This window comes from Ovis aries, chromosome 1 (assembly GCF_016772045.2).
Source record: "Ovis aries strain OAR_USU_Benz2616 breed Rambouillet chromosome 1, ARS-UI_Ramb_v3.0, whole genome shotgun sequence".
NCBI lineage: Eukaryota > Metazoa > Chordata > Mammalia > Artiodactyla > Bovidae > Ovis > Ovis aries.
Window position 1 is genome coordinate 270156178 of NC_056054.1, and position 14102 is coordinate 270170279.

General features: G+C 41.4%; 1 long non-coding RNA gene across 2 annotated transcripts; it reads right to left on the bottom strand.

Annotated features, from left to right (window-relative positions):
- Window positions 1-617: 617 nt before the first annotated feature.
- On the bottom strand, window positions 618-8370 carry LOC105608763 (uncharacterized). Of its 2 annotated transcripts, XR_001433929.4 has the most exons (3): window positions 8026-8370; window positions 5840-7083; window positions 618-5034 (listed from the first exon to the last, which is right to left on the bottom strand). It is a non-coding gene; the product is annotated as an uncharacterized LOC105608763 (long non-coding RNA). The 2 variants fall into 2 exon arrangements; XR_009595807.1 differs by having other exon boundaries at window positions 618-7083.
- Window positions 8371-14102: the final 5732 nt, after the last annotated feature.

Sequence of the window (14102 nt, forward strand, 5' to 3'; positions counted from 1 at the left end):
TCTCTTTTCTGCTATTCTCTTTCCTCTTCTCTATATGATTCATTATATTTTTCACAGTGTTCATTCTCCTTTATGTAGCTTTCAGCTGAGGTTTCATTTCTGGAATTACTTTTTAAATTTCTTTTCTAAGTTTTTACTTCTTTAACTTGTCCTGGCATGTCCCTGAGCTCTTATATCTCTATCTGTACTTTGTGTTGTAGAGGGAACAGCCTGATTAGGCTTTTGTAATTCAGTTTTATCTGTTTTCAGAATAAACTTCATCTACAGTGTCACAACATTCTTCTGCTGCATCCCAATAGTTTTCTATTTAATGTTTCTTATTTACTATTTTCTTCTTTTCATCATGTACTTATGGCAAGATAATTACATAGATTCTATTTTAGCTCATTTCTAAATTATGAATTAAGTAAATAAACAGAGGGTTTTGATGACAAGCGAATTTCAGTAAGCTCAGATGGAGAAGGGGCCAGAGTTCCTGAATATTAGATGACATGTGCCTGAGTGCAGTCTTTCAGTCTTTACTTCTCCAAAGCATCAAAGATCAGCTCTGCATTGCTGTTCACCACACCGAGGCTCTCTGCTCCACATCCTCACCAACAAAATGCCTCCTACAAATATGATTTTTGCATGTGATTCTTCATTCAGGACCATATTTCTTGCTTATAAAGACCCTGTGTCCACTTAAACTTTTAAAATCAGGGAAGGATGACATGGAAAATATAACAGAGGAAATATAACAGAATAATACGTTTCTTTGATTTATCCAAAAGAAATCAGTAAAAGGAAAAAAAGGGAACAAAGGGACAAGGAACAGGAGACATAAGTAGCAAACAAATAGCAGACGGAGGCACAGATTCAGTCACATCACATTAAATTGTTGCTGTCGCTCAGTCGCTAAGCAGTGTTCAACACTTTGCAGCCCCATGGACTGTAGGATGCCAGGCTCCTCTGTCCATGGGGATTTTCAGGCAAGAATACTGGAATGGGTTGCCATTTCCTTCTCCAGAGGACCTTCCTTGACCAAGAATTGAATTCATGTCTCCTGCGTTGGCAGGCAGATTCTTCATCACTGAGCCACCAGAGGAGCCCATTAAGTTAAAATAAAATGGATCAAATTATGATTCAATGGCAAAGACTGTCAGGCTCAGTTATATGCTATTTCACAGAGTTACACTTTAAATATAAATTTAGACTGAAAGTGTGAAGATGGAAAATTACATACTATGTCAACATTAGCTAAATAATGTTATTGTGGCAAATTAATATCACACACAAAAAGATAAGGCAAGAAGTTCCACTGGTGATGAAGAGGGACATTTCATGATATACAAGGGTGAATTCAATAGGAGGACAAAATAATCACAAACATATCTGTATCTAATAACAACTTCTACATAAAAAGCAAAATTTAACAAAAATTAAAGAGAAACAAACAAATTCACAATCAAAATAAAGACAAATCCACAATCACCTTTCTCAATAACTAATATAACAGGCCAAGTAAGCAGTAAGAACACAGAAAATTTCAACAGCATTGAATAGTCAAGCTGGCCCAACTGACGTTTATAAAACACTTCACCCAACAACTATACAATACACACTATTTTCAAGCGCACATGAAATATTCACCAAAATAAACTAATCACTGAGTCATAAGCCAAGTCTTAAAAAATTTCAAAGGATTGAAATCTCACTGAGAATGTTCTTTAATTACACTGGAATGAAAGTTGAAATCAGTAACAAAAGCTAACTAGTTATTTGTGCATATTAAGCCGCACATTTCTAAATAACCCATGTGTTAAAGAAAAACAATGGATTAGAACGATCTTGACTTGAAATAATAATTAAAATATAACCTATCAACATTGTGGGGTATAGTCAGAGCATTTCTTAACAAGGCAATTTATTGTTCTAATGCATAAGCTAGAAGATAAGTTGAAAGTTAATTATCTAAACTTCTATCTGAAAAAACTTAGAAAAATAAGACCAAATTTAACCCAAAGAAAGTAGCAGAAAAGAACTACTTTAAATAAGGCAAAAAATCAATGAAATGGAAAAGCAGAATGACAATAGAAAAGAATCCAGATGACAAGTTGCTCTCCAGAAAAGATTTTTTAAAATAATATATCATTTATAAGATTGATGAGTAAAAATGAGTGAAAACACAAGTATCAATGCCAGTCATGAAAACTAAGATATCACCACAGATCCTACAGATATGGAAAGGATAATAGGAGGAAATTAAGAACAATTTTATGTCAAGAAATTTGATAGCTTAGATAAAATGGAGAAATTTTTTTGAAAAAATAAGTTTATCAAAGGTTCACATAAAGAATACAATATCTGAATATTGTCATATCTTTAAGAAATAGAATCTGTCATTAAAAAAATGTCACTTTACAAAAACTTCAGTCTCAACTAACTTCACTGGTAAATTCTTTCAAAAATGTCATGAAGAAAAGGTACGAATCTTATACAACTGTTTCACAGGAAGGATAAAAAGAGGATATTTCTTCACTCATTTTATGAGGCCAGCACAACTTAGAAAACAGAACCTGATGAAGACATTATAAGAAAGATACAGACCAATATCTCCGGTGAACACAAAATTCTAAAAAAATTAGCTATAGTTAACAGAAAATCACTAGCAAAATAAAGGACTAAAACTGTATGATCAATCTCAATAAATTCAGAAAAGTCACTCAGTGAAATTCAATACCTGTTCATGACAAAAACACTCAGTAAAGCAGGAATAGAAGGGAACTCCCTCCATTTGATAAAGTATCTGAAAAGCTTACAGCTAATACATGAAATTCTGAACTGTGAAATACTGACTGCTTTTCCCTCTAGGAATAGACAAGACGAAAATGTTTGCTATTACTACTTATTGTCAACATTATATTGGAGGTTCAGCTATGTACAGTCATAGGAAAAAAAGAAATAAAAAGCACATTGTTTGAAAATTAAAGAAGTAAAAGTGTTGTTTATGGACAAGATGTAAAGGAATTTGCAATCTATTACGGAGAAGGCAATGGCAACCCACTCCAGTACTCTTGCCTGGGAAATCCCATGGACAGAGGAGCCTGGTAGGCTACAGTCCATGGGGTCACTAAGAGTTGGACATGACTGAGCGACTTCACTTTCACTTTTCACTTTCATGCATTGGAGAAGGAAATGGCAACCCACTCCAGTGTTCTTGCCTGGAGAATCCCAGGTACGGGGGAGCCTGGTGGGCTGCCATCTATGGGGTCACACAGAGGTGGACACGACTGATGTGATTTAGCAGCAGCAGCAATCTATTAAAACTAATCAGGGACTTCCCTGGTGGTCCAGTGATTAAGACTGCAGGCTCCCAGTGCAGGGGGCCAGGGTTTGATCCCTGGTCAGGGAACAAGATCCTATGTGCTGCAACTAAGACGAAAGATTGTACACGCAGCAACTAAGACCTGACTCAGCCAAATACATAAAAAATAATAAATACATATTAAAAATCTAATCAATCAGTGAGTTAGGCAAAACTCTAGGATTCATGGTCAACATACGAAAATCAATTCTTCCTGTATATTTGCCACAAATATTGGAAAATGAAATGGTTGAGTTAGAAAACAGCTTTGAGGAACCCCTCCAACATAATTGAGGACATTCATTTGTCCTTTTTCCTTGCTAAAGCCTACATGGATCCTGGTGTAAGTAACAAGAAAGATATTCTAGGAAAAATTTCTGTGTAAATGTAAAGTGATAGTGTAGGTAATAGTATCACTGTAGAATGTTTTAGAGGAGAGAGTGTTACACAGGAAGTCCATGCAAACCCGAACCACAGGCAATGTATGTTATTACCTTCAGGGCATCCTTTACTTAAACCAGATAATTATTCACAGGCTCAGAAGCCTCTGGGACAAGAAGCCATGGCTACAAGCCAAGAAAGAAAAAATTGGATATCTCCTTAATACCCACTTAAGAGAAGAAAAGCAATTAGAGAGCAGATCATTTAAGTAAAGAAATAGAGGGAAACACCATCAAGTAGGTATCCAGCCAGTTATTCAACAGGATGAGAGTACCAAACCATCACGCAACAAATCCTGTCTCTTGCTCACCCCAAAGTCTCAGCAATCGGCTCACTGCATTTTCAGCAGTAAACGATTAGAGCAGTGACTCAATCTAGGCTTCCCACCTCTGCCCTTCTTCAGTTCAGTTCAGTCACTCAGTCGTGTCTGACTCTTTGCGACCCCATGGACTGCAGCATGCCAGGCCTCCCTGTCCATCACCAAGTCCCAGAGTTTACTCAAACTCATGCCCACTGAGTCAGTGATGCCATCCAATCACCTTATCCTCTATTGTCCCTTCTCCTCCTGCCTTCAACCTTTTCCAGCATCAGGATCTTTTCAAATGAGTCAGCTCTTCGCATTAGGTGGCCAAAGTATTAGAGTTTCAACTTCAACATCAGTCCTTCCAATGACTATTCAGGACTGATTTCCTTTAGCATGGACTGGTTGGATCTCCTTGCCCTTCTTACAGATGAGAAAATGGCATCCTAGAGGAGTTGTGAGATTTGCCCCAAGTTGACCCACTTAGCTGCAGAATCAGGAGAAAGGCAGACCACTTGATACCTAGTCCAGGGCTCTGTCCATCTCTCCTGCCTTCCTTCTATCAGGTTCTGAGAGAAAACTTACAAGTATTTGCAGCAACTTGAAGGAATTAACAGCAGCGCTAAAAGTGTCCTCAGATCACCACCAGTCTTGAACCTGGAGGCTCCCGTGTAGGTGAGGAAGGACTTTTCTTCTACCTTCTTAGGTTCGATAGCTGGGTCTGTGAAACAAATTGACAGCAGGCAGATTGGACAAAGAAAAAAAAAGCATTAGAGAAATGCCAGCTCCACCATGTTGTATTAAGTTCATGAAATGCCAGGATATATTTAAGTAGGATGCTGCTGTGTCTGACTCTTCGCGAACTTCCATCGTATCCAAGATATCATAACATCTTATTAGAGTATGTTTTCTGATCACTGGATCTCCAAAGGGACTGGAATTATTTGCCCTGGAGAGAGAAAAGCAAGTGTGATATACTTATTCACAACTATTAAAGGGTTTTTTGTTTGTTTGTTTCTCAAACAGGTCTAGACAGTGAGTGGTCAAACATGACTCAATGGAACAAAACCCAGAGGTCTCAACTTGTCAAACCAGGACTCACCTTCTTCCTTAACAGGCTCTCTTACCTTTTATGGAAGCAGCCACCATTTTCCACAAGTTGAATTATAAGTTACCCACAGTAAAGGGCATTACCAGTGACTGACTCTGCATGCATTTGAGTGTCTGTTCTGTGTCAGCTGCCCTGATCAGGGCCGGGGATACAAAGATGAATTCAGATTGAGTTCCAATCCTTACAGTCTAAGATCGGTGGACCAGTTTACTGAGTATTCACTTTTTTTGTGTGATGCCCACCACACATAATAGTAAAATGAATACGTGTGTGCACCTTTTTTGCTCTCAACCTGCCTGCTGTCTGTTTAAGTCACAGACTCAGCTATTGAACCTAGGAAGGTGGAGGGAAAGTCCCTCCTCCCCTCCAGGGAAGCCTCCAGGTTCAAGACGATGGGTAATCGGAGACCACCTTTCAGGCCAATGGTGTTAATTCCAAGTTGCTGCAGACACTTTGTTCTCTCTCAGAATCTGACAGAAGGAAGGCAGGAGAGATGGAAAGCCCTGGACTAGGTATCAGGGGGCCTGTCTGTCTCCCAACTCTGCAGTTAAGTGGGTCAACTTGGGGCAAATCTCATAGCCCCTCTAGGCTGCCTTTTTCTCGTCTGGGAGAAGGATGGAGGTGGGAGCACAGATTCACTCACCCCTCCATTTCTTTACTGCTGAAAACCTCATGAGCCAGTTCCTGAAACTTTGGAGTGAGCAAGAGACAGCATTTGTCGCCTGATGATTTTGCCACTGTCCTGTTGAATAACAACTGGGTGAGCGCTGACTTGATGGTGTTTCCCCCGCTTCCTTCACTTACATGATCTACTCTAACTGCATTTCCGCTCTGAAATGGGAATTAAGGAAATGTCCACTTTATTCTTTCTTGTTCTTGGAGCTGGTGTCTATCAGAGACCTGCCGCCCCCCTCCCAGCTCAGTCAACAGCTTGGACAGAACTGGAAGTACAGTGAGTATCTGTTGGAATATGGATTAGAAATCCAGCCGTAGGACACAGGTGAAGGAAATTTTAATGAGAAAGGAGTATATGAGAATAGTCCTCAAGAACTCAGGGATGTAAAGAAGGAAACAAACACTTGTTGGAGGTCTGCCAGGCTCCTGGTATTCTGGTCTTCCTGCTACATACTTATCTCTGAAATGATGTGTGGTAAGAAGCCTACTTTATGATATTCCCAAGATTTAGAACCTGGGCCATTAGGTTAAAAACTATAGGGATGTAGGGTCTGTTTTTTTCCCCTCCTACTTACCAGTAATTCATTCTAGAAAATTTGAAAAAAAGGTACAAACAAGAGGAATATCACATACCATTGTTCCACCCTGTGACAAATATTACAAAAATTTATTTTAACATATAAAGTTTTAATTACAAGACTTAAATCATACTAAATCTACTGCTTTATCTCTTCTTTTATCTGGTATCCTATCTTGACGTGATTCGTTGCGTGGTTTAGTTGAGCCTCCACTGCTGGATAGTTAGGTGTTTCCAACATTTCAACTTACGGATGACCTTGAGGGGAGTCACTCAAAGGGTGGCGGGTTGACCGGGGCAAGCGTTGAAAGAGAAGGAGACATTTAGCCTGAGAAAGACTAGATTCCGGTGGGAAAATCATAGCTTTCCCCCACTATTTGAAGGTTGGTATTTTGAGGAAACTTGGTCTGTGTAGTCCCGAAAGGTACAATTTAGAAAGAGTGGGTGGAAAGTGTGGGGCAATCAATTCATGGTGTGTACAGTTCAGGGAAGTTGAAGGCAGGAGGAGAAGGGGACGACAGAGGATGAGATGGTTGGATGGCATCACTGACTCAATGGACATGAGTTTGAGCAATCTCTGGGAGATGGTGAAGGACAGGGAAGCCCGGCATGATGCCTTGATGTAGTCCGTGGAGCTGCAAAGAGTCAGACACAAATGGGTGACTGAACAACAACAATGTTTCAGGAGGTAATATGTTTCCAGCTCATAAATACGTTTTAACATAGGCTAAAAATCACTTATGTTTACAGCAAGAGGACCTGAGAGTTTTGAAAACACAGAAGTGACTTAATATTTTTTGAAAGGGACATCTTAGAAAAAGCTTCAAAAACAAACATTTGCAGGAAAATCTCTTCTAATTTATTATTATTTATATCAGGGCCAATATTTATATAATGACTTATAGTTCACAAAGTATTAGAAAGAATCCCCCTAAAGAAATGAGAGAACAGGGAATTCCCTGGAGGTCCAGTTAGGTTAGGACTCTGGGCTTCCACTGCAGGGGGCACAAGTTCAATCCCTGGTCGGGGAACTAAGACCCCACATGCACGGTGTGGCCAAAATAAATAAAGAAAATGAAAGAACAAGTTAAGAGAGGTTAAGTAAACCACCCAAGTCCTATCTCTGGGAGGTAGTGGAAATGCCCCTGTTCACTGTCTCTGCAATTACTCTCTTTCCTTGTTGCTATTGTTACTGTATTAAGGTCACCAGTCCCTTCTTGAAAATCCAGACTCACAGGACTTTGCCTGTGCCGTGCTTCACTGCAAGAAAATGAAAATATCCCCAGTGACTAATGTGAACAGAATGTCACTGTGCAGCTAACAGGGAAGGTGTCCTGGGCGTCCTTTCAACTCCACGGCAGCGACCTCACGATCAGGGTGTGACGGGCAGGTGAGGGTGCCTCTCACATCCTAGGACTGATTCTGGGGTCTCTGGGGCCTTCTGCTCGGGACAGGCCCCCATCCCTGGCAGTCAGAATGAATGTACCTGCCAAGTTAGCCTTCTGTCTCATATACACCTGCAACCCTGTCAGCTCAGACCTCTGGAATGCTGGCCTTGGAGCCTCCACTCTACTTACCTAGCTGGAAAGCACATAGTCCAGGAATTGAGTCCTGTGTCTAGTGCCCACCATGAATCTTTGCCTTCCTCTCAAGCCTCTCGGGCTGGGCGACCTGGAACGAACTGTCGGTTCCCTTGTGGCTCCAGGAGAGGCCCAGCCACATCTTCTGGGGAGCAAACTCCCCATTGCACTCACTCCCAGGGGCCCTGCCCACCTGGTCTTTCTCACAAAGAGAGTCAGAAGTCCCTCGATGCTGAGCCACTTTTCTGAACGCCCTCATTCGGGGCTCGGGGAGCCCCTTCACCCCTGGGTTTCTGACTCTCCCACTCAGACCCCCTCCCAGACTGCAGGAAGCCTGCGTCCACCGTCCACCGTGGGAGGGACAGGAAGGCCGGAAGCAGATGGCCACCAGCCCAGAGTGAAGTGGATCCCTCCTGCCTTTAACCGTTTCCTGGTTCCAGCTGCTTGCCTGCCTGAACCAGCTCTTGCTGTTTCGCAATTCCATGGTGACTCCATTCTTACAAAAGCACTGACTTGGCTCCGGGTATATGCTAAGCACTGGGGGGTGAGGAAAAAAAAAGATAAGTGAGCTAGGTCTCTGCCCTTAAAGGACCACCTTTCCTCCTGGCAGATGGAAAAGGAAACCTACAAGGAAAGGGCAAGAAGAGAAACGCTTTGATGCCAGGAGGAGACCTTCCGGGGGGAGAATGGTGTTCTGTGGAAGCTTCTGGCAAGGAGGCCTGAGGGATCAGCTCGTGAAAGGACTAGGTGACAGACTTAGGGCTAGGAATGTTATCCCCGAAGCAGTGAGAGTCCTTTAGGCTTTTGACAGTGATAGGAACCTGAATTCGAGAAACTGTCCTCTATAGGCCCGAGAAAGAGGGTGAAGGAGGAACAAGCCCAGAAGCTGGGAGGGGCTTTTAGTCTTTATTTCATTCTTTTCTGTTCTGTTTGAATTTTCAAACCATATGCTTGAATTGTTTTTATTTATTTATTTAAAAGTTTTTATTTATTTGGCTGCGCTGGGTCTTAGTTGTGGCACGCCAGATCTTCCATCTTTGTTGCAGCATATAGGTCTTTTAGTGGTGGCATGCAGGATTAAGTTCGCTGACCAGGAATCGAACCTGGGCCCCCTGCATGGGGAGTATGGAATCTTAGAGACTGGACCAGCAGGGAGGTCTCTTGGATTGTTTTTATTTTTAAAATTAACAGTCATTATAATGGGATTAGTGGCTCCTTCTGTCTTATTCTTTACACACTTCGTGTTATAGATTTAAAAAGGAAACATAATAAATAGTTTTTGCTTTTAAAGCTCTGAAGATGCTTTCAGATGAGGGAAAGGACAGGCATGTTTGTGGCCCGTCACGAATATTTTTAGTGCTTGACCATACCCTTAAGCTGCTAACAGCACAAGCAGGTAGAAGGCTATTATTTTTGCATTTGGAATATAGAAGCTAAATATTTTGTCTGATGAACATGCCCTAATTTATAGTTTCTCATACTGGAGGTACTTGGGGGTGAACTGTGGACTGTGTAGGAACCCTGGTCTGAGAAAAATTGGTAAAATGAAACTAGCTCCATGGTAATCACTAGCATTACTGTATCTCTTCAGTGGAATTCTCTTCTTCCAACTTTGCCAACTGCAACAATCTTTCCCCTGGCACTAGAGAAATTCTGTCCATTTTAAGACCGGAAGAGACCATTTCCCTCTTCTATACAAATCATTGGACAGTTTCCCCTAAAGTTTTATGATGGCCAAAACCTCGTATAGGGTAGAGGAAAATCGGAAGAAAATTTCAGAAGATCATCATTCATTTAAAAATACAAAACAGGGACTTCACTGGTGGTCCAGTGGTTAAGACTTTGCCTTCCAAAGCAGGGCATGCAGATTCAATCCCTGATTGGGAGCTAAGAGCTCAAAATGGTCCACATCAAAAAATCTTTAAATAAAATAAAAATACAAAACAGTATTTACAAAAAAAAAAAAAAAAAAAAACCACCAAACAAACAAAAGAGTATTTACGATGCGCCAGATATAGTACTAGTGATACAAAGATGAAATGTAGGATCCTTGTCCTAAAAGCACTTATAGTTTAGAAACAGACAAGCAAATACAATATGATAAAGTAATGCCACTGCTACATACACAAAAAATGTGCTTTGCATTCAACTGAAGCAAACAGAAAAATATCAGTAAGTGGACATACAAACAAATACTGTAGGAATATTAAAGGATGTTCACCACATATTAATACCTACATTAAAACATCGACAAAATAGCCAAAATTCTCAAAAACTGTTGAACTAACGAACCCACTGAAGTAAATGGCCTTTGTAGATTTCCAAACCTCTTACCTAATTTTTAATTCCATGTACTTAACTGTCTTTCACAGTTTCATTAGGGCATTTTCCCTCAGCCTGTTAATTTTGAGGAAGGTATTATCTATATTACATATATATGTATATTTGTGTGTATATATTTCTATGCATATATTGGATTGAGAGCCCCTTGGATTGCAAAGAGATCAAACCAGTCAATCCTAAAAGAAGTCACCCCTGAATACTAACTGGAAGGACTAATGCGAAGCTGAAGCTGCGACACTTTGGCCACGTGATGCAAAAAGATTCGTTGGAAAGGACTTTGACGCTGGGAAAGACTGAAGGCAAAAGGAGAAGGGGACAGCAGAGGATGAGGTGGTTAGACAACATCCCTGACTCAATGGACAGGAATTTAAGCAAACTCCAGGAGATAGCGGAGGACAGAGGAGCCGGACGTGCTGCAGTCCACCGGGTTACAAAGAGTCAGCCATAATTTAGGGACTGAACAACAACAAACAACATGTCCAAGTGTATTTCTTTTCAAGTTTTGCCAAAATGTAGCAAGATACTGTTTCAAGATATCCTCAAACAGTGCAAATATCCAGTTTAATCCACGATTTCACATTCAACCTTCATCTTGATGTCACAGAATATGAAAATGTTCATGCTAATTCATGAAACAATATTGGCAAACTTTAAAAAAACAAAACAAAACAAAACATTATTTATTTGGTTGCTTAGTTGTAGGCTTAGTAGTAGGCTTAGTTGTCCGGAGGCACGTGGGATCTTAGTTCCCCAACTAGCGTTTGAACCTGCATCCCCTGCGTTGCAAGATGCTCTTAACCACTGGACCACTGGGGAAGTCCCTGGTAAACATTCTTACAAATGTCTAAAGGAATATTGGATTGTCCTCCTGTTTAAAAATGGCAACATTGGAACTACATCTGGGATAAAATAACCTTGTAGGCAACTTTATGGTGCTAGGAGAATGGCAGTAGAGCACTTGGTCCAGGGGTCAAGAGGAGGCAGGGATGCTGAGGGCAGGGAGGTGGGGCGCAGGGAAGAGGTCTGGGCTGGATCCACTTGAAAGATGGCCACAGACAAATTGACTGGGGTGATGGAAATCTGGTGCTGATCATATACTAGCTTGAAGTGAAGTGAAGTGAAAGTCGCTCAGGTGTCTGACTCTTTTCGACCCCATGGACAGTAGTCCATGGAATTCTCCAAGCCAGAATACTGGAGTGAGTAGCCTTTCCCTTCTCCAGGGGATCTTCCCAACCCAGGGATCGAACCCACGTCTCCCACGTGGCAGGTGGATTCTTTACTAGCTGAACCACCAGGGAAGCCCAAGAATACTGGGGTGGGTAGCCTATCCCTTCTCCAGTGGATCTTCCCAATGCAGGAATCGAACTGGGGTCTCCTGCATTGCAGGTGGATACTTTACCAGCTGAGATACCAGGGAATCCTTGATACCTGAGATACCAGGGAATCCTTGATACCTCTGCAAAAACCCAATCTCCAAATAACCTTGGATCATTTTGGCGTGCTGCAAAGTAAACATAGGCTTTGCAGTTACATATGAGTTTTGTTTTAAAAATATTTATTTTTAAAATATTTGGCCGTGCCAGATCTTAGTTGAGGTGTGCAGAATCTTTTAATTATATATATTATTTTATTTCTCATTGTCCTCGTTCCTCACTGCTTTCTGAGAGCTTTCGCTAGTTGCAGCCAGTGGGGCTACTCTTCCTTGCGGTGCACGGGCTTCTTCTTGCAGTGCCTTCTCCTGCTGCAGAGCGCAGGCTCTAGAGTGTGTGGGCTCCTGAGTTCTAGAGCACCGGCTCAGCAGTTGTGGTGCTCGGGCTTGAGTTCCTCCACAGCATGTGGGAGCTTCCCGGATCAGGGGCCAAACCCATGTCCTCTGCATTGGCAGGTGAATTCTTATTCAGTTACCACCAGGGAAGTCCTACACATGAGTTTAAATCTTGACATTACCTCTTACTGGTGGTGTGACCTTGGGCAAGTTACTTAATTATTCAGGACTTGTTTTCTCACGGGTATAATGGGAATGTCACACTGTTGAGGCTTGTTGTTGTTGTTCAGTCACTAAGTCGTGTCCAACTTTTTGAGACCCCATGGACAGCAGCACTCCAGGCTCACCTGTCCTTCACCATCTCACAGAATGTGCTCAAACTCATGTCCATCGAGTCAGTGATGCCATCCAACCACCTCATCCTCTGTCACCGCCTTCTCCTCCTGCCGTCAACCTTTTCCAGCAACAGGGTCTTTTCCAATGAATCAGCTCCTGAAATGAGATGGTCAAAGTACTGGAGCTTCAGCTTCAACATCAGGTCTTCCAATGAATATTCAGGGTTGATTTCCTTTAGGATTAACTGGTTTGATCTCCTTGCAGTCCAAAGTACACCCTAGAATGTGCTGGTTATGTGCAGGCTATTACTATCTGTGATTTGAGGGTCTTTACCTTTCGAGGTTAACTTCTATGGATACATAGATTTGTAATACATCTGGCAGTGGACGTGACGGGAAGATTCTCAGATGAGAGCAAGGATTTAATCATGGAACCTGGTCAAGACTAAACGGGCATCGGTACCTGAGTCCTTCCTGCCTACATGTGTTCACTTGTTTGGGATCAACATAATTAATAGGTTGCTTTTAGATGAAGCCGATATAAAACCATTTTATAGCATTCCAACCTGGACATGACAGTTTATTGATCCGTGTTGTGTAACGCAGTCACACTGGGAGGAGGGAGTGGGATGGGGGACAGAGAGGGTGCAGCCTTCCAGGTACGAAGATCAGGAATGCCTTTTATCACTGCAGGACTGTAAATTCAAAACTCTGCCTCACCCTGATAATCTTCCAGGTGGACTTGACTGAAACCAAGGGCAAGTTTCTTGAGACATTGTCATATACTTTTCAGTTATCTAGAAGATTAATTTGGCAAGTTTCGTTCATTACCAGCAATAAAAAATTGACTCCCATTTAACGCTGAAGGTTGCAAATGCTTAAGTGCTCTGATAGAAGTGAAACTGTGGTGAATCGGTGGGGGAGGGGAGCCGGGCGAAGAGAAGCAGGAGACCGGGATTTGGTTGCACGGTGGAAACGGAAGCTTGGGCAGAATCAAGGCAGCAATCTCTCACCCCCACCCCAATAGGGACACTCTTGGCCACCTCATTCAAAACAATCAAGTTGAATGCGAACTTTAATTACGTTAGCAGGTCAATTTTTGAAAAAGTCAGTGCTCCAAAGAAATTTTGATAGTCATAGCAACTTTTGATATCATGAGAATCAGTCTGAAGTAACCTATTTGCCTACTTTTCGTCTAATTTAGTCTTGGATTGTGCTAACTTGAATGGGTGCCTTAGTATATTAGGGTTCTAATACCTGCAGGAGGGTAACATTTGTGAAAAAAAAAAAAAAAAAAAAAAAAAAAACTTGTGTCTTTCCTCCATCACAAAGGATAGAGACTAATATTTATTACAGAGCTTTTCTTTTCTCACCCCGTCCCATTTGTACTAAAAGTATTTTTTTATTTTCAATTGGGAGTATAATTGACTTACAATGCTTAGTTCTAGTTGTACAGCAAAGCAAATCAGTTATACATAAAAACATATCCACTCTTATAAGATTCTTTCCCCATATAGGCCATGGGTTTGTTTCTCTGTACACCTAGGATTCTATCTAGAAAAAAAAATGGATATGAACACTATCATCGAAGATGGCAAAATCCAGCTTACAAGTAAATAAATTGTTGGACT